Source organism: Protopterus annectens, chromosome 2.part1 (genome assembly GCF_019279795.1).
Source record: "Protopterus annectens isolate FY-2018-M chromosome 2.part1, PAN1.0, whole genome shotgun sequence".
Lineage (NCBI taxonomy): Eukaryota > Metazoa > Chordata > Ceratodontiformes > Protopteridae > Protopterus > Protopterus annectens.
Window position 1 is genome coordinate 140,165,028 of NC_056729.1, and position 27,328 is coordinate 140,192,355.

Sequence of the window (27,328 nt, forward strand, 5' to 3'; positions counted from 1 at the left end):
AGATAAAGAGTCTTCAGACAACTCTTTTTTAGTGGTTGTCACAATTATGATGGAATCTACCAAGGGAATCTTAGTGTGGGAGTAGAATTTTTGTCAGGCTTCCTTGGGACCAATTCACAGGTGCCGGGCTCCTGCCAACACTTCTTCACCACTGACTCCACCAACTTGACAGCAGGAGGGACCACCCTAGATGTGGAAGAGGTCATTTTGTAGTCTTCAAACAGTACTGCTTCATCCTGAGAGGGAGGTTTGGTTGGCTAAGATCCTGTCTGTCTCATGAACTCCAGAATCTCATCAAACAATGCATCTTTGGGAGAGGATTGTAGGAAACTCTTCCATTATCTGAACTGGTATTGGGAATGAGAGATTAATTTGGTGAATCCATGTGCTTCCTCTTGCACACCTTCTATTTTGGTGGTTAAGGTGATTCCTCAGAGGGCTGTTTCTGCATTATTGTAGAGAGTTTGAGGTCTATGGAATGAGTCTGTCCTGTGGATGCTTTTGCTGAAGCTAATCCAATGGAATGGGAGTAAATTGATAGAGCTATAGCCAGTGGAACCTATGTATCTGCCTTGTGAGGTGAAGAAATGATCCTCCCAACACCCAGAAAGTGGCCCAGCCTCCAGTAGATACAAAGAACCCTCACCTACAGTTGGATCCAATTTTCCAAAAGAAGAACATGAAAAGGACCCAGGTAGATTTCTCAGATTCTGCTGAGTGGTTAGCAGTGAGGAGGAGATCATAGCCAAATTATCGAAGGCTGATGTCTTTGATTGTAACAACAGAGCTGTCCATCTGATTCCTTGACTCCGATATTGGATCTAAGAAGGCCAGATTCAGGAGAATCAGATATAACACCCCTAGAGCTGATGAAATATGGATCGAGGATTACCAGGCCAAAGGATGTGATTGACAATACGCATCTGAAGAAACTAGTGCCAAAGGATGAACTGGTGAGGGAGCCTCAATAGAGGTAAAATTTATGTATCTGGCCAGTTTTAGAGCTAGTGGTGTAGAGATGCCCTGCATTTCGATCTGGGTCTTTTGTAACTTCTGCAATAAGTGATCCAAATCAACTTCTGATTTTCTTTTGTAGGATCTGAAAGATCTTGTAGACAAGGCTGAGGAGGGTCTTGAAGGAGGTTTTTCTACCTTTTTGGGGGAAACTTGGATTACAACGTTAGCCCCTATCTCAGGACCCAGAGGAGGGTTATATGCAGGAGTATAAGCTACATGGTTCTCGAGTCTTGGGACCTTTCAAGTAGAAGATGGAGTCAAAGACTCGGGTCTATATCAGAGCATCGAATTTTTTAAACTTCAAATGTTCTAATATCGACCAGTTTAGAGTGAATACTGAAAATAGCGAAGCTGCAGAACACCGAATTCTTTCCTAGGGAAAGAATTCAGTTGGCTGGTTCTGTGGCTTCACTATTTTCAGCGCTGTGGTGGAAATTTACGGGTTGGGTTCAGGTAAGTCTGTGACTGTGTGGTTGTTAGGATTAGGGCGCGGGTTAGGTGAGTTAGGGTTAGGGCACGGGTTAGGTGAGTTAGGGTTAGGGTGCAGGTTAGGTGAATTAGGGTTAGGGAGCGGGTTAGGTGAGTGTGCGATACTGACGGACCTTAGGGTTAGGGTTGGGTTAAGGTAAGTGAACAGATAGTAGTGTATGTATAGTTTAATGTAGGGTTAGTTGAAGGATTATAAGTGTATGTGTGCCTATTGATGTTTTTTAGGTGTGCTTGTGTTGTGTATATGTGTTTTGGAATAGCAAATTTTTTCCCAAGGAAAAAATTTGCTGTTCTGAATGTTCAATATTATGTGGTTTAGATATTTTAGGTTCGATGAAATAGAGTTCACTATTTTCATCTTTCGATAACGTGATATAAACGCAAAGACTCTGTGAGCAATTTCTTTGGCTCTGAGTCCATAGACTCTCCCACCTTTTATGATTTGATTGGATCTGTATCTGGTGGAAGAAGACCTTTCACAATTAATGTATTTCTTCTGTCTGAGAGGGCCTTCAGGCTGAAAGCTGCACAAATGTTGCACGAGATGTTCAAGTGAGAAACTCCTAAACACATCAAATACATATCATGGGGGTCTTGACGGTAAAATTTTACACCCACATTTAGTACACTTTCTAAAACTAATAATCTTATCCATTCTGGTGAAGCAAAAATAACAGTCATCACTGTACTGAAGATTAACAATACAAAAAAGGAAGTTCAGTCACACTCTTGAACACAGCACAAACAATTAACTATTATCAAATTGTTTATAAGAAGGCAATCTAACACCACTACAATCATTAATATAAAAAAGCACCAACATCACTCTAACACTAACACTATTATTAAAGTAGGCGACACTAATATCTGCGGATCTGTATTACATAATCTAAAACCCGTATCATCGAACACCATAACACCGACACACATAGCCCGAACTGCAACTATGCTGAATCCCCTAAACTGCAAATTTTCAAATCTCGAACCATCATAGTCGGCCAACACCACCGTGAGCTACATACCCAAACATAATAAATAAAACACATACATACACTAACCAAACCCTACTTCTAACCCTACACTAAACCTTACCTACATTACCTATCTATGCACTTACCTTAACCCACACCCTAACCCTAAAGTCCGTAATTATTGCACACTTACCTTACGGAACTATACCGCAGACAGGCCAACCATGACACTTCAACATTCCGTGTTTCACAGTTTTGAATGTTCACCGTTACCATAGTTCACACTATACGTGTCGGTCTTCTGGTGTTCACTGAAACAGGATTTCGATCTCGTAATATAGACCCATATCTGCCAAAATGGCAAGATCACTGAAATGGAAGGACTGAAGAGAAAATCTTAACTTTCCTACAGCTAAACCAGGAACAGCAGATTAGCTGAAATGAAAATGATTAAGAATTATACCAAGCCCTCAAAAGAGATCAAACTACCATATAACAAATAAGAGGCAGAACTCTTATCTGCTGAGATCAGCGTTACAACTTCCAGGGTTAGCAAACAAGATTTGAGTTAGTCAGGGAGGACCAAGGCATTATGGAGCTGTAAACGTTGGATGGGCTCCAGGATGTAGCACTAAATCAGCCAGCTGAGATCTGACCTGTGGTCTCAAGGACCCATATGTCAGATCAGATGGACTGGATGAACAGGTTCTTAATAATGGACATTTATTTTGGAAGTTATATACAGTTTTCAATTAAGCACAGTATAATACATTGTGGATTTCAAGCCACTGGACTAGAAAAGGACTGGACTGTGATAGAATTTATGTAGTTGATCAATAACAAACTTTGCTACATTTTTGTAAAATTTTCTAATTTATTTAGGTTTGTCTTTTGTAAGTTTATTATTATATTAATTTTGCTTTCATCCTAAGATTTCATCAGAACATAGACATAGCTGGCCCAGAGATATACTACTGCACACACACACACACACACACACACACACACACACACACACAGTTTTCTTATCTTACTTTATACAATTCTGATTAATTCAGTCTAAATTTCGAAACATATTACTTTCTCCATTTGTTTAAGTATTGCATGAAATTAAAGTCTAGTATCTACTCTTCTTATTTTACTTATGCATATACATTTTATTATTTGTATTAATAAGACACACATTATGTGCATGTTATTGACCTCAGGCCCAAGCACAGTGAAAAAATTCAACATCTAAACAATATATTATCTATTTTTAATATTCTCAACTATATGAATATGTACTTGAGTATGTGCAGTGTGAACTAATATACGCTACGAAAATTCTCATTTCTATACCTTTTTTTCCACATAAGGCCTTGTAGAACCTAATATTCCAATGGATCGCCTCCTTAACTGCTAATGGTAATATATTACACATAGATGCCATATAAAACTGATGTATTTTACATTGTTATTGTGTATTTTGATGCTTACATACTGCTTGTTGTTATACTCTAATACTTGTAATAATATGTATATCATTATGTTTATTTTATTCATTGCATTTGCAGATCTGTTTGGGTTATGGCTGAAAAGAGTACTTGAGTCTGCGCATTTAACCAGTTAGCAAGAGAAAATGAGTAAGTCCTTGGAGAAGTTTACTTGCCTTGTTGGCAAAAGAGAATAGATAAGTGAGTAAATCAGTACATGAACAAAAAGGATTGAAGCAAGAACATATCACCAAGACCCTACTAGACCTAAGGTGCTTCTAACTTGAAGCCAATTGTTTACTATAAAGTTATAGTAATAAAAATGAGATCCATTGGAAACTAATAGTCCAGCATAATCCTTCATATATATTTGCCTGATCACCATAGTAAAGTGGATGCAAAGTAAAAAAAAAAACAATAGTATTCCTTCTACATTTGCAAAATATTTGGCCCAGAGGTGATCTAGAATCCATATAGTCTTGTCAACTGAGGTGTGTTCTCAGAATCCAAATTGCAAATGAATGACTATATTCCTTTTAGTTCTTCAGTTAACCAAATTTTAATTACATCTTCCAAAATTATAAAATAACTAGATTATTAAACTATATGTCTGTAGTTGCTTTTTATGATACGATATCTGTTTTTTCTCTCTTTTTTGCATTTCATACAATTTTTTTAATTATTGGGTTCAGCATTTAACACCACTTTGGAAATGTTAAATGCTGAACCCAATGAGTTAAAAGGAAATGGATCATTTTGTCCCATGCATTTATCTTGTATTTAAAAATCTCCCCAGGAATGTATTCAAATGGAATGCCTTTCAATATCAGATGGTTAATTGCATGCTGATTTCCATACTTATGATATATTTATGAAGAAAAACCTCACATAAACTAGACCAAAAACAAAATAAAAAAATGACACAGAAAAAAACTGAACTGAGACAATAAATCCAACCACAGGACCACCAGAGTAACTTTATTAAGCGCTTTCACTCACTTTAATGCACATGAGCTTCATCAGAACAAACATTACATTCATTACAAACTGTTTAAATACCACTTGATATCAAATCACATGACTTTCCATTTAAAAACCTTAAAGTAACCTTTCTATTTATATTCAAATGTTTTTTTTTAAAAAATAAATAATATTGATCAAATAATTAATGTACATATTTCTGACTTAACAATATATAATCTAATGATTTAAATATATATATATATATATGTGTAAATTAACATAAAAATTGAATTTATACAATTATTTAATTCTGGCCATCTGCAGAAAACATTTCATGTTGACTGCCCCATTGAGGCCAGGAGGTTCATCAGCTATTAACAATATTTGCCACAAACTTTCCTTACACTCCAAAAGTGTCTTATAGTCCCCAGAGAACAAGTCAGTGTTGACCCTTTCCAAAACAAAAAAAGAAAACTTCTTAAACAAAACACATTCCGTGGCATGAACAGCAAGAGCATCGCTGACATCTTTTTTCTTTATGGTTAAACTATGCTCATAAATTCTTTTGTTTAATGCTCTAATAGTTTTCCCAATATAAAATGTTTGGCATGTATCACATGTTGCACAATATACCACATTGGTCGTACTACAATCATATCATGCTCTAGCCACAAACTTTCTTTTTAAATGTTTAAATTCTAAGCTAGACACATTACTCATGTATCTATACTGTCTGCATCTACTACATGAAAAACTTCCAACTGAACAAATTACTGAACTTGTGATCTGATTTCTCTTGGATTCTATAATTTGTTTAATACTAGTGACCTTTTTGTAACAAAAAAATGTTTTCTCACCTAAAATCTTGACGAATTCTGTACTGCCCATTATTACCTTCCAACGTTCCATGAGAATCTTTCTTATTACACTCATCTCATTACAAACAGGTATAGGAAGAGCTAGCATAAAATTCGTATATGCATTGTTTGTAACACTGTGAGATGTAACCCTTAGAGTGACATTGTTGTCCAAAACTGGATGTGCTGAAGTCACTCTAAGCTGTTTAACTTCCTGAACTATCTTGCAAAGCCAGTTCAAATCATAACCTCTTTGTTGAAAAAAGCTTAACAATGTATCTACCTCTTCTAAAAAAATCGAATGTTCAGTGGTCAATCTACTGAGTCGTATGAACTGACCTTTGACAGCCCCACTTTTCATATGAACAGGATGTAAACTCTCTCTGTGTAAATATTGATTGACAAAGGTATTCTTTCTAAATATCTGACTTTGAAATCTCAGGGTGTTGATGTCAAAGGTGAGATGTAAATCCAAAAAATCTATGGAGTCCCCAAAACTACCAATAGTAAAATTCAAAAAGGTAGTACTACTATTAAGATGCTCAACAAAGAGTAAAAAACTGTCATAGCTGCCCTTCCAAAGAAAAATTAAATCATCTATGTATCGCCTGTAAAATAAAATATTTTCCAAAAAAGGCACCACATAAAGATGTTTCAATTCCCAAAGGGCCATGACAATGTTTTCTTTTTTTTTTTTGGAAAGGGTCGACACTGACTTGTTCTCTGGGGACTATAAGACACTTTTGGAGTGTAAGGAAAGTTTGTGGCAAATATTGTTAATAGCTGATGAACCTCCTGGCCTCAATGGGGCAGTCAACATGAAATGTTTTCTGCAGATGGCCAGAATTAAATAATTGTATAAATTCAATTTTTATTTGTTAATTTACACATATATATATATATATATATATATATATATATATATATATATATATATATATATTTAAATCATTAGATTATATGTTGTTAAGTCAGAAATATGTACATTAATTATTTAATCAATATTATTTATTTTTTTTTAAAAAAATCGAATATAAATAGAAAGGTTACTTTAAGGTTTTTAAATGGAAAGTCATGTGATTTGATATCAAGTGGTATTTAAGCAGTTTGTAATGAATGTAATGTTTGTTCTGATGAAGCTCATGTGCATTAAAGTGAGTAAAAGCACTTAAAGTTACTCTGGTGGTCCTGTGGTTGGATTTATTGTCTCAGTTCAGTTCTTTCTATGTCATATTTTTATATTTATGAAGAAAATGGAAGCACAAATCATAATATTTTTACCATTCACAATCATGGTCCTTATATGAATTTTCATAGTATCTATACCCGATGTCCATCAATATCACTTATGCATTGGTCTGTGTCTTAAATCCATGTGTTTCCAAAAAACAGACGTATTTGGTGTCAACTTTCACAATAGCAAGTTTTTTTATTTTATTTTAAAAGTTAATAAGGGACTTTGCCTTTATCTCAATAACAATGCCCTATGCACTATCATTTCTTGTCTGAACAACAGCAGATTGTATGGGAGATGGGTTTTATGACAAGTTCTCAATTTACATTTAATATATACTTAGTTTCCCTTCAGTGATTATTGCACCAACTAGATATCCCATAACATTTTTTGCATACAAACCATATGGGGGAACTTTCTGTACGGAAAGTTTGTATTTCTTCCCAAAGGAATAGGGTTTCATCGCAACCCAATATTTTTAGTTTTACAATATTGTCTATCAGGTCACTTTGTCTTTATCTGTCATCATATCATTATCCTCCAGCACTTTCAGTCTATCCCTTCATCCAAAACCTCTTTGGGATACAGTTAAAATCCATTTCTAACTTGAGTATCCCTAGAGACTACATCCAGAATTGTGGAAGTCTCATCAGCTAGATATTCTTTTTGTCAATATTTAATTCTTTTAATAAAATAAAATAAAATGGAGCATGTTGCTGTATTCATCTGCCCCTTAACAATATGTAGTTCCTCTTAGAATTACTATACAATCTAAAATCAGCAGATTTTCTACCCAGCAATTCCTTAACACACACAACATTTTGTCTCCTAGTCTGAACAAATGTTTGATCTTTCTAGTACTAATTTATTCTTGCTTTTGTTATAATTATTCTACAGACTACCTAGAGAAACAGACTAGTCTTCATAGAGTGAGCATTTTTTCACTGATCACTAACATTACAACACATTTCAAAAAAGTACTAGACAAATTATCAGATAATGAATTCAGTGAACTCAGTTCCCATAATGAATTTGCTGTTGCATACAGCTTACTAATAATCTTCAGTGATGAGTTAGCTTTGCATTCTCTCTTCAGATAGTGCTCATCCCTTCCTGCTTATTCCTATCCCTCTGTTGACTTTCACTCCCAATAGTGCAGAGTAGATAGCAGGAGAAAGGCCAGATGTGGAAGTACCTATGCAGTACTCATCATTTCAGTCTCTATCTTTTTCTTCATCCATTTTCCTTGCTTTATCTTCTTTGATAGATAACTCATCTTCAATCTTCTTTGTTACTTATCACTGTATACAAACTTCCTTTACTAATCATATCTGGACCCTTTGTAATAAGTCGTACCCTTTCCCTGCAGAGGTGTTTCTATCAGTTCCAGTCTGTTCCATTTTGGTATGAATGAGGCTTTTACTTACATTATGAATGAGTCTTTTACATACATTAGTTTTACCCTTAGTTTGTATTTTAAAAAATGCTACCCAACTACACTCTATTTTAATCAACTAAGATCTTCACTGAACTGGACAAAAAGAAACTTCAGTAAATAGAATGTTTTGAAAGAAAAATATAAATATTATCAGTACCAATACAAAAGTATAAACATTCAATGGAAGTACTGATACAGCAAGGATAAGTGTAGTGAAACAGATATCACAGTGACAATTTAGGCGTTTACATATTAATCAGCACAGATCAAATAAAACCTCAGCAGTTGTTTTTTAGTTGGAAAAATAGCTGAAATGATTATCCTGGGAATTCAGAAATGTGTCAGAGATTACGAACACGTCAACACTGTTAAATATCCATGTGCGATGAGTCCCCAGCCTCATTAAGAGTGCATGCAGTTAGACAAGTATATGTGACAAGCAGCTCTTCATTGTGGCTGCAGCACAGAACCATAGGAAGATCATGTCGCACCAACTCACCAATGCAGGTAAGTACAAGTAGTCGTAAACAATGAGCGAGCATGAGCCTATACAGTAGTCAGTACAAAGTTGCCCGCACAGTTAGTAAAACTAGTGTGCTGATCTAATTTTGCAAGTCAAGTATACATATCTGCAGAGAAGTATCTTGTGAAAGGTAGTAAGGGAAATGCTCCTAAGATGGCAGGGTAGAGGCTGTAGTAGCACCACATAAACATATAACAAACACAAGACTGCAAAAGAAGGTGGTGACAAAATCAGGGATGCAGAACACAATGGAAAAGGGGGGTGGACATACATACAGATCTAAATCATCTAAATCTTTCGGCTTTTCCCGGTTAGGGGCCACAACAGTGGAACTCTCGCCTGCTAATAACTGGCAGTGGATTTTTACGGTGCTGAGTTGGCAGCTCGAAGCCCAACCTTCAAAGAAGGCACACCCATTCATGCACGCACCTACCTGCATGCCTTTAAACGCCACTCAACCACAGATAGGACATGCAGACTCCACACAGAAGGCGCTCCCGCTGAAAATTGAACAGGAGAAACCTCTTGCTGTGAGGCGACAATCCTAACCGCTGCACCACCACAGCCCTGGAGGCATACATACATAAATCAGTACTAGAAAGATGAAACATTTATTCAGACTAGGAGACAAAATGCGTGTGTTAAGGAATTGCTGGGTAGAAAATCTGCTGATTTTAGATTGTGTAATAATTTGAAAGGAGGAACTACATATTGTTAAGGGGCAGATGAATACAGCAAAATGCTGCATTTTATTTTATTTTATTACAAGAATTAAATATTGACAAAAATAATATTTGCCTGATGAGAGTTCCACAATATCAAGTGTGAAATACTTGAAGTAAAAGAATGTGGAAACAAACATGATAGGTGGGGTATACAAAAGTGACAAGCTATATAGGCCAAAACCAGTTCTGACAGCAGAGTTTCAACATCATGCTTTACTATAATGGAAATGTCTTAAGAAACACTGGTATAACCTTGAGAAGATTTTAACCCACTACCCTATACGATAGTCTAACAAGCACTCCAGTTACAAGCTGAGCCACAGAAACAAGTCACAATATACGTATACGTATACATATACATATACACACACAGACACAAACACACACATCCCTGAAGGGAATGGAACATAGTACTCTCTGTATTACTATTCCTTCAAGCACTTTAACAAGCTGAGCCACAGAAACAGTCACAATAACGTGTCAGTGAAGTACATAGTAGGTTGTTACACAAAAAAGAATATACCTCTGTAGAGATATTTGTGTGACTAAGACCAATATACGTAATAGAGAACAGCGACTGGACTAAATTGTTGCTATACAATAAGCAATTGCATTCTTAATGGGTCATACATGGAAAGCGACAATGCTCTTTGTGACCTGTTGTGAACCGTATTACCACAAAACCATAAGTGTGTTTAACAGGACCTACATGGGCAAGGTCTGGCATACATAAAATTACAAAATGATTCTTCTAAAGCAGTCACATAAAGGAAAGTATTGCTAGCACACAGTAAGAAGCATGTGTAAATAAATGAGATAATACAATTAAGTTCAAGTAATGTTAAATATTTCTGGAAGCGCTAACAAAATTTATGTGTTTCAGGATGGTGAAAGTTATATATCTTGAGGCAACATAAGGCTATATCAAAAGAAGCAAGTAATGCATATCTTAAATGTTCTGGTGTTGTATCAAGCCATTCTTCCACAGAAAAGACATTATACTTATAAGTTCCTAGCTTTTCACAGCAGTAGCCACACCATCTCAGTTCTTGAGAGGGTGTCACTTAAGAAGTTGAGTACTTTATTGCAACCTAACATTAGTGAACCTTCTAAAAGGGAGTATGGTTCTCTAATGGTGATAGAATACATGGAATTTTGGAGATTAATATTTCCTTAGGTTTCTGTGATGAACAATAGACCACAATTTGAGATCTTGCCTATTGTCTGCACTGCACTAATAAGGTGTCAGAACATATACTGGAAATTTCTTTTTTTACATTCTTAAACTTGCAAAAGAGTTAATGGACCATTCCCTTGTCCAACATGAAAAAGGCTGGCAAGCTATTTCAAAATGTATTAATACTAACTTGGAGAAAAAATACAGCATTTTGGAAGTAATCTGAGTATTGTGGAAGGAGCATTCTTCACCATTCGATGGTGTCTGGAGCCTTCCACGCCCGCTCTGAAATCAACTGAATGAGTTCAGCAGAAGGTGGGGTCACCCAAGAAGTAGACAGGTGGGTGCCAAAAGCCTGTAGGTAAACAGATTAATCAGAAGAAGGGTTTTGGGACTTCCAGCCACACCTCAGTTTTAAATTTTCAACTAAATCTGTGCCCTCAGTGACTGAATCCTGGGGGAAATCCATGTGCTTCCTCTTGCACTTCTTTTTCTGAGGGACCTCCTCAGGGAGATAATCTGGGGAGGTATCAGAAGATGACAGTACCTGATCCTGTGAAACCTGAGACTTCAGCACCCGCTGTCCCAGTGCAAAGGCAAGATAAATAACTGAACTGCAGGGGGGAGCCTGTTCTGAAGGAGAAGGTGCTGACTGAGTCACTGTAAATGAAAGGCCCCTCTGCACAGCCTCAAATGCTGCCCCACCTGAAGAGGGAAGGAAGCCAAAAACTGGGATAGACTGTCTTGGAACCAGGGTCATTCCTCGCTCTGAAGAACTGACCCTTGACACTGAAGCTGGCTCCAAACTATCTCAAGCCAAACCTCCATGGAGCAGGGATGGCTCCAAAAAATCTGGAATCTAGATTTGCCCCCTAGAACCAACAGGGTAGCTACGGCTCTGGGAGGTCTCTGGTTCTGAAATAACTGAATAATTCAGGGTAGCACTGGTTCCAAAGAAACAAATAACTTTGAAGCCAGTACAGTCGACGCCAGGAGATCTGGAACAGATGACTCTAAGACCTCCAAGGAGGTTAAAGGGGGAGTAGTTAGTGGGGTAAAAGAAGCTTCATTGCCAAGACCTGAGGGGGTCAGAACTGAAAGGGGACCTGAAAGTCCTCTAGTCCAGTGGTCTCCAACCTTTTTTTGCACCAAGGACCGGTATCAATGTAAGACAATTTTTCATGGACCGGCCATCTCACGGCACACATAATAAAGTAGATATTTACTTATTTATTTGACATTTGTTTAAGGAGGAGGCCATAACTGGGGAGAAAAGCTCCAAAGTAAAATAAAAAGACAGTTGGCAATAATTACCAAAAAAAAAAAGTGTACATTCTGCTTAACAGCATAACAGTGATCTACAATGGTTGAGAGGTAAGTAAAGCTAATGGCAACCTTACTGATTTGATAAGAGCAATATTTAAAATCTGTCCCTATTATTTGGGTCTGTCCAGCATACCTCTCAACTGCACAGATTTTCACAGAATGTCCAGATTTGTGCCTCATATCTTTGGTCATTTTCTTATAAAATTGTTTTCTGGCAAATCACTGGCAGATCATTGAGGCTGAAGTCAGAAAATAATGACAGACAGTTGAGTTTCATACTTCATACCCTTCAGAAAATTCATGCTAATGCAAAACCTGTATTTCTATCAACCTTCGAAGTTTGTAAGAGCAGTACCTATTTTGGGCCTTTGCCCCCCCTTCCATTATTTTTGGCTTTGTCCAGATTTATTGATCTAAGTAAGAGGGTGAGAGGTATTCATACCTCTCAACTGTACAGATTTTCGCAGAATGTCCAGATTTTTCCCTCTGAGTTTTGATCTATTCCTCATAACTTTTGTGATTTTCTGGCAAATCACTGGGATGATCTGAGGGCTGAAGTCACTTAAATAATGATATACATTTGTATTTTAGACCTCATATCCTTCAGAAAAATGCACAAGACAAATCCTGTTATTCTAGCAACTTTCTATGGTTATAAGAGCAATATTTCAAATCTGTCCCTATTTGTCCCCCCACTCTCTTAGGCTTTGTCCAGATTTTTTGCACTACTAAGAGGTTGAGAGGTATGGTGTGTGTGTGTGTGTGTGTGTGTGTGTGTGTGTGTGTGTGTGTGTGTGTGTGTGTGTGTGTGTGTGTGTCTGTGTATGTGTGCGTGCGACAGACAGAGAGTGGGAGAAAGAGAGAGACACTGAAGAGTGAGAGTGATCGCTGGCAGCAGCAGCAATGAGGTTTGTGTACCTTTTGTCCATAATACACACACACACACACACACACACACACACACACACACACACACACACACACACACACAGTCTCTTTTGTATTCATGCATGCATTTACTCACACTCAGTCTCTCACAAACAGTCACATCCTCATTCATACCTGCATTCATTCACACATCACTCTCACTCTACAGATCTCACACACACACACACACACACACACACACACACACACACACACACACACACACACACACACACACAGTCACTTCCCCATTCACACCTGCATTCATCCACACATCGCTCTGTCACGCCCACATGCCAGACACCCACTTACGCATTCATTCACACATCGCTCTCACTCTCCCGATCTCAAACACACACAGTCACTTCCTCATTCATAGCTGCATTCATTCACACATTGCTCTGTCTGTCACACCCACATGCCACACACCCACTTACGCATTAATTCGTATATAACTCTCACTGTCTGTCACACCCACACGTCACACACCCACTTACGCATTCATTCGCACATTGCTCTCAATCTCCCGATCTCACACACACACAGTCACTTCCTCATTCATACCTGCATTCATTCACACATCACTCTCACTCTTACAATCTCACACACACACACACACACACACACACACACACACACACACACACACACACACACACACACACAGATTATTTTGCTTTCATGCACGCATTCATTCACACAAGCAGACAGATACTTAAACACACTCATACAGGCATTCACTTACCTGACAGCCTGGCACCAAGTGCTCCACAGCCCGGTGGTTGGGGACCGCTGCTCTAGCCCATAGAATTTTATTCAATAGCCTCTCCATGTTGAGTTCAGACAGACTTTTGTTGGAGCAGACCAACGAAGTAGAAGGGGACTTAGGCCTTTGCAGGAAAACTTCTGGGAGCTCCACAGCAAAAGGGTCAATAGAAGGTGAATAGGTAGTTCTAGGCATTATGTCCTTGGTCATGGCAGGTGAAGCAGTAGTGGTTTCCTGCACCAAGATCTTTGACATCGAAGGGCTTGAAACAACAATCAGTGCCTGAAGAGATGTTTGCACCGGTGTGTCAGTAGCAGAGGCTGCAGTTCCACTGATTCTTTTGGAACAGAGGACTTTAATTTTTTTGCTTTTGGAACCGACAGGGAGGTTGGAACCGACATACTTCTTTTCTTGTCTTTGACCACTGAAGAGAAGGATGAAGGAGATGAAATGTCTGTTTTCCCTTTTCCTACAGATGATAAGGCTTTGTTGAAAGCTGAGGGAAGCAAACCTTTTAAGATAAGCTTATTTCACCTTTCCACAAGTGCTCAGTGGCTAAAGGCATGACAGATGCTGCAGTCTTCTTGTAAATGGAGGGAGCCCAGACAGTATACGCAAAGAGAAAGAAAACCTGAAGAGGGTATTTTATAGCCACACTTCTGGCATTTTTTAAAGCCAGAAGGGCCCTTACCCTTCTCAGCCATGTCAACAAGAGAAGAATAGGCTAGAAAAAAGCCACTTACACTCACACTAGAGATAGAGAAAGAACTGGCAGAGGAAAGAGAAGATTTATTTTTATTATTATATTTATATATCCTTTTTTATTTTAAAGGAGAGAATGGGGGAAAGGACTATCAGCAATGATAGCTGGAGAAGTACACAAGCGTGTACAGAGAAAAGATAAGAACTAGAACAGAGAGGGGAGGGGAACTATTAACAATTATAGTGACAAATACACAAAAGTGTAAGGCAAAAACATATCAACAAGAATACTTTAAAGATTACACTAAGTGTAAGAAAAAAATTAAAGAAAATAGCCAAAACTGTAGGAAAAAAGACAAAAAGAATTTACCTAAGCCCACTAAAGCTGGAGAGCAGTAGGTAAAAGCGACCATTTCAGAAAGTGGCAAACGATATCTGAGGTAATTGAGACAGAGGGATTGTGGGTAGAAGTGAAGCTCGAGAGTTTATGACTGGCTCAAGCTGTAGTAATGGCTGAATCGATTCCAATATCGGAACCGAACCCATCTGTCAAGGATAAAATGAAGATTGACAACATTAGATCAGAATTTAATCTTTAAAATATAATTCACTAATATAATTGTGTCGTACAACAATAATTTTTAATTCATCACTAATTATAACACATTGGTTTCAATTTCCAAATTGTCTTAACTAATATAAGTGCAAGAGCACAATAAAAAATTATACTATATATCTGAAATGCATCAAACTAAATAGCATCATGTACTATCGAGGCTGCTTATTTATTTCATCATTTATCCAAATGTTAGAAGAGAAAATCACTTGGATTATTATGGATAACATGAGGCCAGAGTGAACAAAGGTAAGCGGAAGAGTTTATTAACTTGATTAAATTAGAGAAATTATAGGAAAAAATGAAAGAAGAGAAAAAAGTGACATATGTAAAGAAAGATTTACTGTCAATGTTTGTTTTTTGCATATAAATATTTTATCGTTTTTAATTTGGTTCCAAACATTATGTGGATAGAGTTCTTTTACAGTCATCAACTTAATATTACTTTAACTTTGTTAAAACTTTTAATATAATAAAAGTACAGTTATTTTGGTATGCTGATACAGTCAGAAGTTCATCATTGGATCATTACTTCATTTTTATTCTGAATATAGGATAAGAATAAAAAGGCAAAGGCGATGGAATGAGAGTTTTGAAAAAAAGAAGTTAAGTACTTAACTTAACGTTCCATCTGTGCTGTCCATTTTCATTGTTCACCAAGGCAAAAATGAAACCAATAATCCAATAAAAAGCCAGGTAGAAGGCAGGCAGGCAAAACACGACCACTGACACTTCTCCTTAGGGCAACCAAATCCTTTATTGTTAAAACAAGATACGCGCTTTCGTCTCAGTTTTAGACAATCAAAGAGACTTCAGATAAAGCTAGAAAAAAACAAAACTAGATTTAAAAACCAGAACCAAAACCCAGATCACATCATTTCCAGGTAACAGGATAACCCATTTTTAAAGTGACAGTATTAAAATCAAATAAAAGTGTGCCGAGATCAAAACAATACCGTACTTGTTATAAAAACATCAAACACTATGGCATGAAACAAGAACTTCATCTCATATAATATCATTGCGACCTTATAAAATATATAGAATACATATACTAAAAATAATGAATTCACATAAAATGTATGAGCAAGTAATTGAATAAATATATATGTGGTTAAATGGAAATAGGCAAAACCAAGCTAAATAAAATATATATAATAAAAAGATATGTGTATTAAATCAGGGTAATATAATACCATACTATGAATACATATTAAAATCCTAAAAATGCATATGGAAATATATAAATATATAAAAATGAAATAAATATGACATAAATATGAATAAAATTGTAGAAATAGGAATACACACACACACACACACACACACACACACATATATATATATATATATATATATATATATATATATATATATATATATATATATAGGGTCCCTATCAGCATCTCAAATGCTGACAATATCGAATTTGATATTGTCACATTAAGAATCCAGATCAACATTTAGTGATTCAAACTATTCAATTTTTGAAATGCTGACATAGACGCATATATATGAACCATGAATGCAAATACATCATAAATATTCAAATATTAGTGTTCAAAAATTAGTGTCTACTCAACGCTTTTATCTTTAGTAGACTACTAATTGACACATTTTCATTCAAGCCTGGCCAATATATTGAATTACGAGATAATTCCATTTTTTCAAGCAGATATGGCCAGGCACCACCCCCAGGGGAAATTGTTATATTATCCAATACTACAAATTTAAAATTATGCTGTGAGCATACCATAATATGTTTTGCTAGTGCATTGCATTCATGGCTATCATGTATATTCCTTAAATGTTCCCCTATTTTACTTTTCAACCTACACTCGCTTTTACCAATATAGAAACATGGGCAATTACTACAAAGAGCGCAATAAACCACTCTTTCTGTTAAACAAGAGAATTTCCCTTTTTCCCAAATTTTAATCCCATTTACTTCCACTACTTCAGTTTCCAAAATATTTTTCCAAAACTTGCACATACCACATTTGTGCATATATCCTTTGCCTTGTTTAGGTTTATTGCACTCAAACATATTCTTTAAACAATGGCCTTTTTTGTATACACAAATGGCAGCTTCTCCCAGAATATCCTTTATTTCCTTGTCATTTCTTATGAATTCCCAAGATGTACTTGACTTACTAGTATTAGTTTCCCCAATATTAGTCGTAACTACCGCCTGTAAATTTAATTAATCTCCCATAACATTATTAACCTTTATCGTACTCTTATTACTCAAAACAGGTACAAAATGGCCACTTTTTCTCTTATTTTTTACCTCATCCATGATTTGTTTTATTAATTTACCTGGATATCCTCTTTTAACAAATATCTGTTTGAGTATATTGCATTCCTCAAAGAAGGTCTCCCACCCAGTAGCCATTCGGGCCGCCCTGACAAACTGACCCTTAACTACTGCCCGTTTTTGATAAAACGGATGGCAACTACTGAAATGGAGGAAGCTATTAGAATATGTATTCTTGCGATAAATTTTAGCTACAAAACTATTATTGATTTCATCTTTCATTAATAAAATGTCCAGGTAAGGAATATTCTTAGTATTTATCGAGTATGTAAATTTTAAGAAATTGGTTGTATTATTAATGTAATCAAGGATGGATTCAACCATATAATTCGGACATTCCCACAAAATGAATATATCATCCAAATATCATATATAACATTTACAGAATGAAAAATATTGAAATTGATGCAAATATCGCTTCTCCCATTCTAACATAATAATATTGGCATATAGGCCCCCAAATGAGGAGCCCATTGTCACCCCTTCATTCTGTAAATAATATTCTCGTTCAAATAAAATGAAATTATTTTTAAAATTATATCCAACATTTGTTCATATAAATTCACTTTATCATGTACAATATTTTTAGACTGCAAATATTCACAAAACCATTGCAGTCCCACCTCATGAGGTATCACACTACAGAGATTAACAACATCAATTGTGATAAATAAATATTCATTATTAAACTCAATGGCATCAATTTTCTTTAAAAAATCCACGAGTCAATACAAATGCTGGGCTCATCCCAAACAAATTTACTCAGCTCCTTATCAAGGTACTTCGCCATAGGATATGTAATGGAGCCCCGAGCATCCACAATAGGCCTCATAGGTGGCTGATGTATGTCCTTGTGGAATTTTGAGGCTCCAAAAATGGTTAGGGTAACTGGATATTCTACAGAAAGGTAGTGTAATTCACTAATGGAAATAAGTCTATCTATAAACATATCCTGAATAAAACCTTTTATTTTCCTGTAAGTTCCATTCATTTCATTTAGGGAGCTCTTAATACAAGTGTCAGCATTCAAAATTTCAAGCATCTTGTTATTGTAGTCCACCAAATTCATGATGACCACACACCCCCCTTATCTGGTTTCATAATTCTAACACCATTATTACGGACTAGAAAGGCAAGCTCAAATTCTTCATCCTGGTTTAAATTCCCATACACTTTATTCAAGCCAGACCTAGTATTAGAATTCCTACTAAGTTCTCGAAAAAAGAAGTTATGTCCTTACCATAATGTTCCATGTGGAGTGTTCATCTTGCCTTTGTTCTTACACATTGGTGTCGGAGCCGATCCTCGGCTCCGAGTCAGCCGCTTAGCAAAGCTATGCATCTAGGAGAAGCTCGAGACCAACCTACCTCCCACAATTCCCTCTGCCTGTACCTCAGATCTAGTTTGCAAACAAAACCAGATCCAGCAATAACACAGGTTATGAGTATAAGAGAATACATAAGTATACAAAGGACCAGACACTAGCTCAAGCCAGTAGGAACAACAGAGAGACCACTAGTGGGAGACAAACATACCAGACTTCTAAATCCGTACGTTCTTCCAGATCCAAGGGTGGGAGGGTAAGAACAAAGGCGAGATGAACACTCCACATGGAACGTTATGGTAAGGACATAACTTCTTTATGTGAGAGTGTTCAATCTCGCCGTTTGTTCTTACACATGGGTAGCATCCCTAGCTCCGTTACCCTGAGTGGCTCATGGAAGAACATTCCTGAGCACAGTGGAACCAAAAGATGCTCTATCCCTGGAAGTCCTGTCAACTTTATAATGAGTGATGAATGTATGCGGTTTAGACCAAGTGGCGGCTGCACAAATAGTATCCAATGGTAGATGAGCTGCATGAGCTAGAGATGTGGAAACTGACCTAGTAGAATGTCCCTTTGGTTTGGTGGGCAAAATCTGATTTGAAGCAGAATAAACAAAAGTTATACAGTCAGTTAGCCATTTAGAAAGTGTGCGCTTCGTCACTGCCATGCCCTTTTGTTGTCTGCAAAGGCTATAAAGAGTTGGTCCACTTTCCTATGGTCCTTAGTTCTATCCAGGTAGAATCTAAGTTGTCTATGAACATCCAATTTGTGCAGGATATATTCCAGCTTGTTGGAGTGGTTTTTGAAAAATGTAGGAAGCTCAATGGATTGATTAATGTTGTTAACTGAACAAACCTTAGGAAGGAAGGAAGGAAGGATTGGTGCGTAAAGATACCCTGTCAGGGTGAAAAATTAAATATGGCTGCTTGATGGAAAGTGCCTGAAGTTCTGATACTCATCTGGCTGAAGTGATAGCTACTAGGAAAAGGGTTTTCCAGGACAAGAACTTTAAGGAACAGGAAGAAGCTGGTTCAAAGGGCAGTAAAATTAGTTGGGATAAGGGTAAATTTAGATTCCAAGGAGCTGTAGGTAACCTAACTGTTGGTCTGAGATGAAAGGACCCTTTCATGAAGGCTTTACAAAGCCTATGAGCCATAATGGGAGCTCCATTTTCTCCTACATGAAAGTTAGAAATAGCGGCCAACTGAACTTTTAAAGTTGCAGTAGATGCTCCTTGATGAAACAGCATGGATGTGAACTCCAAAATCTTGTTCAGAGGGGCTACTAAGGGATCCAAGTGCTGTGTAGTCACCCAGTAGACGAAACGTTTCCACTTACTGGTGTAGATTTTGGTAGTGAAAGCCTTGTGAAAGGTGACCAGAATGTCCTGAACTGCCGGAGAGAGAAGATCAGACCTGGCTAAGTAGGGAAGCGGAGCAGCCAAGCTGCTAACTTGAGGGATAGGAGCGACGGGTGAGGAGCTCCTGACGAATGAGTCAGCAAGTCTGGCTCTGGGTCCAGAATCCAGGGCTCCTGCGTTTGGTGGGTTTGAAGAAAGGGGAACCAAATCTGTCGAGGCCAGAATGGGGCAATGAGAATTATAGTCCTCTCCTGGTCCTTGGCTTTCTGAAGAAATTTCGGGATCAGTGGTATAGGAGGGAAGGCGTACAGGAGACCTGGGGGCCAATCGTGAATCAGAGCATCCCTGGGGAGATCCCCTGGAGGGGGTAAAAGGGCAAAGTAGCTTCTGCACTTGGTGTTCATTGGAGACGCAAACAGATCGCAGCAAGGCTGGCCCCATTTGCGGAAAATCCTTTCCGCCACTTTCTGATTGAGTGACCACTCGTGAGGTAACAGGATGGCTCTGCTCAACCTGTCTGCTATGACGTTGGATAGCCCCGGGATGTGTGTTGCTATTAGAAAGCGACCCGTGGATTCTGCCCATTGCCAAATTCTCATGGCCTCTCTGCACAACTGGTAAGACTTGGTTCCTCCTTGTTTGTTTATGTACCAGACTACGGGCATGTTGTCCGTCTGTACTGCAATGGTCCCTAGAGGTAGAAGGGGGGAGAAGTGTTGCAATGCTAGGAACACTGCCCTCATCTCTAGAACATTTATGTGCAGGTTGTACTCTAAGCTGGACCATTCGCCTTGGACTGTCTGTCCCTGAAAGATGCCCCCCCACCCTATCAGGGAAGCATCTGTGGTCACTGTGGCTGTTGGTTTGGGTAACACAAACGGCCGGCCGCTGAAGAAGTTGTGATTCTGTAACCAGCAAGACAGGTGTGCTTTGCAGGTATTCGTTATGTGAATCTCGTGTGTCAGGGGTAACTGCTGGAATGACCACTGTGCGAACAGCAGCCACTGGAGAACTCTCATGTGTAGCCTCCCCATGGGAACTGCAATGAGGGAAGCTGACATGAGCCCTAAGACTTTCAGGACTAGATTGGCTGGGGACTTTTTGGACAATAGTAGATGAGATATGTGATCTTGCAGGGAAGCTATTCTTGTGAGGGGCAGTTTTAGTAGCATAGAACGGGTATCTAGATCTGCGCCTATAAATGAAATATGTTGCGAGGGCTGTAACGCAGATTTTTCGAAATTTATCAAAATCTCTAGCTGAGCACAAAGGCTGATTGTGTAGTCCCTGGCCTGTATCAGTTGACGCTCGGTGGTGGCAGTAAGGAGCCAGTCGTCCAGATACGGAAACACCCGGAATCCTAGGCGTCTCAAGTGAGATGCTACCACTGCTATGCATTTGGTGAAAACCCTGGGGGCTGAGGTTAGACCAAAGGGCAGGGCCCGAAACTGAAAGTGGCTGGCTCCCAGCCAGAAGCGCAGGTGATCTCTGGACACTCTGGCCATTTTGATGTGGTAGTAGGCGTCCCTGAGATCTATTGAGCACATCCAGTCGTCCTTCTGCAAAAATGGAAGGATCGATTGAAGCATGACCATCCGGAACTTTTCTTTCTTCACAAATGTATTGAGAGTGCTTAGGTCCAGAATTGGCCTCCAGTCCCCTGTCTTTTTTGGAACTAAAAAGAACCTTGAGTAAGTTCCGGATCCTCTTTGGTCCGCCGGGACTGGTTGGATGACTCTTTTTTCTAGCAGCTTTGAGATTTCTATAGCTGCAGGTTTTCGCAGATGGGGTGGTACATCTGGGAATCTTTTTTGTGGTAATGGGGGAAATACAAAGGGAATTTTGTAACCTCTGGTAATAATGCTTTTTACCCAATTGTCTGAAGTAAGGCTTTGCCAGGCCTGAGGGTATAAATCTAAGCGACCCCCGACTGCCTCCAGAGCAGGACAGTCAGGCCTCCTCTCAGAAGTGCTGGAAAGGCTTCCCAGGGATGGTATCCCTGTCACCTTGGTTCTGCGGACCCCCTCTGCTGCCAGGGTGGCGTCTTCCACCTCTGCCCCCCTCCTCTGCCTCTGGGGGGGGCATCACCCTGTGTGCCTGGGAAAGAACCCTGGGGTTTATGAAACCACATCTTTCCACCTCGTTGCCCTTTGGGGTACGGTCTGGATGGGGTGGAAAAACAGACTCCGACAGCAGACAGAGTCTTTCCCTCCTGCTCACACCGGGTTAGGGTCTCCTTTACTTTGAGGCCAAAAAGAATGGCACCATCAAAGGGGGCGTTAGTAAAGGAAGACTTGAAGGCTTCCGCAAAGGAGCACAGCCGCATCCAGGATTGTCTACGAGGAGCAATCGCTGAAGCTGCAGCCCTACTCGACCCCTCGGCCGGATACGAGATGAGCCTCATGGACGAGTTCACTATGGATGTAAGGGTGTTGAGTTGTGCTGTCACTTTGTCCGAGACAGCAGCATCTGTATTACCCTGAAGGGTATCTCCCAACTCTTTGACTAGATCCCTCTGTAATTGTGTAAAATGCGTCAAGTAGTTCAACGATCGCATAGAGAAAGTCATTGAACTGAAAATGCACTTCCCATATCTGTCCATGGTCCTCGAGTCTCTGTTAGGGGGATGGACAGACGAGGAAGATTCAGACATCTCCTTTTTAGTGGCTGTGGCCACCACCATAGCGTCCACTGGAACTCCCTTAGTAAGGTAAGACTTGTCCTGAGGGGCAGTTATGTACTTGTTATGTTTCCAGGGAACAGGTTCCACTGTGTCAGGAGTCTCCCATGCCCTTCGAGCAATTAACTCCATTAACTCATCGAAGGGCGGAGTGACCTAGGAGGAGGAGGAAGGGCGAGCACCAAATGCCTTCAGCAGAACCGACTCATCCTCAGAAGGGGGTAGGGCCTGCCAATCACCTCTCTGCTTCAGGATCTCCAGGATGTCAGCAAAGGAGACATCCTCTGAGGGTGATTTCGGGGACCCTTCTGACTCATCTAAGTCAGTATCCGATGTTAAAGATTCTTGTGGAGAATCTAAGTGCCTCCTCTTGCACAACCTTTTCCTCGGGACGTCATCAGGAGGGGCTTCCGATGAGGCCTCCGAGGAAGAAGGGGCTCCCACTGGGAGTGGCTGAGACACTGGTGCTCTACGCTTGTGGGTAGCTGTGGGTGCAGAAGTAGACAACGGACCTTTATGGGAGAGAGAAGTTGTTTCTGTTGACGTGGTTGTCTGAGAAGACAACACCTTCCTCATGAGGTCGAAGGCCCCCAGACCCCGAGTCGAAGAGTCCTCCGGTTCTGAGGAACGCGGAAGTGTCTCCGACGTCGATGCCAAGGGTATCGACCCCGAGGACGGAGCCGAAGTGATCAGTGCTGAGGCACCGAGGGGGAGAGTCGGTACCGAAAGATCGGTTCGACTCTCGGTCCCGGAGCCAAGGAGGGATCGTCGGTTCCGCAAGTCCGCCAATGGTTCCGACTGAGTTGAGGTCAACGGTGTCGACCGAGGAAGGGAAGGTTCTGGCACCAAGGGCTCCACAATCACCAGATCAACATCTCTCGGCTCCGACAGCTGTGTAGGCCTCGGAGGAGGATCAGATGGAGATAAGGGAAGGCCTTCGAGTCTCGACACCAACTGGGAGGAGACCGAAATCAGCTTGGACAAGGCCGTGTTCTCCATTAACTTCTGCACCACACGATCTACGTCGGTGTTGGAGAGGGGCCTGGAAGAATGGGTCGAAGAAACCGAGGACGGTACCGACCTCAATAAGGTAGGAGGTGGAAGCTCCAACACCGGTTCCAAGACTCGAGGCTCAGTGACAGTAAGAAGCTCGACACTCAGCCCGAAGCCTGTGGAACCGGTGAAGGAACTTTAAACGAAGAAGTCAGAGCCGATGACATGGGCTCCGATGTCTTCGATCCATTCGAGGACTTAGAAGCCTGGTCCGACTTGTCAAGCTCTTCTTGGAAGGAGGGCTTCAAAAGACCCCTATCCATAAGCTTTCTGCGTCTATCTGTCATGACCCTTCCACTAAAAGAATGACAAATAGAGCAGTCTTATTGTAGATGGAGAGGGCCAAGACAGTAGACACAGGAGCTGTGGTTGTCAGTGACAGACATCTTTTGCCCACACTGACACCTCTTAAATCCCGACTTAGCTTTTTCAGACATATCTTGAAGAAAAAGCAAACAATTATAACAAATAACAGTCTGAAAAGGTTGGACTCATGTCCGCAAACACAGAATACTATCAATATCAATATCAACCCTAAACTATGAGGGGTAGGCCTGAAGGAAACAAATAGAAGATTTCACAAGAAATATAATTAGAAGTATCTTATCTTCCCAAAGTTGGACAGAGCTCTCAAAATTCGATGCGATCGATTGCAGCGGCAAACTAGATCTGAGGTACAGGCAGAGGGAATTGTGGGAGGTAGGTTGGTCTCGAGCTTCTCCTAGATGCATAGCTTTGCTAAGCGGCCGACTCGGAGCCGATCCACCCATGTGTAAGAACAAACGGCGAGATTGAACACTCTCACATATAGAGTTTACAAACCCTCTCAAAAAGTATTAAAGTGGGATGTGTGGGTGGGTTAAATCTGCTAGAGATTTTAAATGGGCCACTAATCGGTTTAATATTATTAAACATGATGTTAAGATTCAGTTTCCTGACGTACTGTTTTAAGTCCATCAAAGTGTGGACCAAATTGATTGATCGATCAGGAACAAAGGCAAAACCTTTAGCAAAAATATCACACCTTGTCACATTAAAATTAGATCAGAATAAGTATAGACCTTAAAATCGTTTTCAGAATTATAGTTCATTGTCAAGGGTGGTAGTAGACAACCATTCCTACAATCAGTCATGTCCAATTCTGCTGACTCAGGTACGACTAAGTTTATCTCCCCCTCCAGGAATTCCTGTTGGTCCCCCTGTTGTTCATCCTCCCCCTCTCCACCTGGTATGCATTGAAATGACCCCTCCCCTGTTGTTGTTGGGGTCTCTGCTGGTTCATAATCTGCTCCGAGCGCCTCAGGGGTGGGTATTGTTCTTTGTCTAAAAAATCGTCTTCAAAAGTGTCTAATTCAGTGACCCCACTGGCATTCTGATCACTATTATTGTTTTGTTCAACACTTCTTTTGTTTTGTTCCCATACCTGTGAGGGTGGGGGGTGAGGGTAGGCTAAATTATCAGCATATTCTTTTTCATCTCTATTCAACTTCTTAATCTTCCTATTTTTAATTATTAACATCTGTTCATCAATAGTCCGAAAAATGCGACAGTAGTCAAATTTATTATTTGGAAAAGCAGGATTTTATACTATCAGTTTGTCCATTGCTGTTACTTCAGCATTTAAAGTGTCTGTCATTTTATTGTTATAGTCAATAACCATCTGCATGTATTCAAAGCCAAATCTGTCAAAAAGGCCTAATAGGGCCTTGTGAAAATCAGAGCCTAGCCACTAACCCAGTAGGGTAGTGCCACATCTTGAGGCCCTTTGGAACCATTCTCTGATTCAAACACTCCTTAAAAAACATATTGTCCATCTGTAGTTTTTTTTATTTTAAGAAGGTAGCGATCTAAATAATTTAACAGGTCATGCAAACTAGCATTAGTAGTTCTGGTTTTGCTTAACAAGCCACAGTCATTTTTCAGCCATTCAGTTAATGTTGGTGTATTAAAAGCACCATTAAAGTCAACAGCAGTTTTACCAAAATCATTTACCTCTATGTCTTGTTTCTGTTCTCAAAGACAGGATTGAAGCAGTAAAAGCTGCTGCATGTCCATCAGCTCTGTTATTAACAGTTCCTTGCACTCCCATACTATTAGACTGAGCGGAAGTGCTTGGTGTAGAGTGAATTGTTATCTGGGCGAGAGCCATTTGCTCCAAACGATCAAGCCGATTCATTAGTTGTTGTATAAGTATTGTTAAGTCCCCCATTGCTCCATTCTGTTGTTCGTTAATTTGTACATCCTCAGTAAGTGATATATATTTTATAAGGTAGCAATGATATTATATGAGATGAAGTTCTTGTTTCATGCCATAGTGTTTGATGTTTTTATAATTGGTATGGTATTGTTTTGATCTTGGCACACTGTTATTTGATTTTAATAGTTACTTTAAAAATGGTTTATCCTGTTAGCAGGAAATTATGTCATCTGGTTTCTAAATCTAGTTTTGTTTTCTCTAGCTTTATCCGATGAAGTCTCTTTGATTGTCTAAAAGTGAGACGAAAGTGCTTATCTTTGGTTGCCCTAAGAAGAAGTGTTCGTAGTCGTGTTTTGCCTGCCTGCCTGCCTTCTACCTGGATTTTCTTGGATTATTGGTTCTGTTTTTGCCTTGGTGTGTTTTTTTTGTTGTTTTCCGAGTATGGAGGCAGATCCTGGCAGCATTTCACTTACTGAGGATGTACAAATGAACCTGCCTGCCCTCTATCATTTTCATTCATCCTCAGCTGATCGATGTGGATTCAATCCCACTGGATCTTACTCAGCTGTTGCAAAAGCTCGTAGCAACTTAAAACTCTTGAGCTTTTCCCTTACCCAGAAAGCACCAACCCGAATTACCTCAGATCTTGTTTCCTGCTATAGTATAACATAATTATTTTCATATGAAGAGTCACACAAGTAAAAATAAAAAAAGGTCTAAACAAGACTATATCTGGAGCTTAATTATGGTTGGAATATATACATTTTTTATATGTATATCCACTCGCTCTTCTAGGAAAAAACATAAGGATGGGGGTTGGTGGGTGAGGAGCTGAGGAAGAATGAAAATGTCAACACGCATGGAATGTTATGCTAAGTACATAACTTCTTTATCTGATGTTGTCAATTTTCGTGCTGCCCTCAACTGATGCGACACATTCCCCAGCTACCTAAATCCCAGGGTGGACTGAAGGAAGGATATTCCTAAGGACCACCAAGCCAAATGATGCTCTACTTCTTGATATCAAATCTAATTTGTAATGAGCAATAAAGGTATGGGAGAAGCTCAAGTCGCTGCTGCACATATTTCATCCATGGATACTCTTGAATGAAAAACACAGGAAGTTGCTATGGACCTGGTTGAATGAGCATATATCTGCCATGGTAAAGGGATATCCAATTTGTTGTA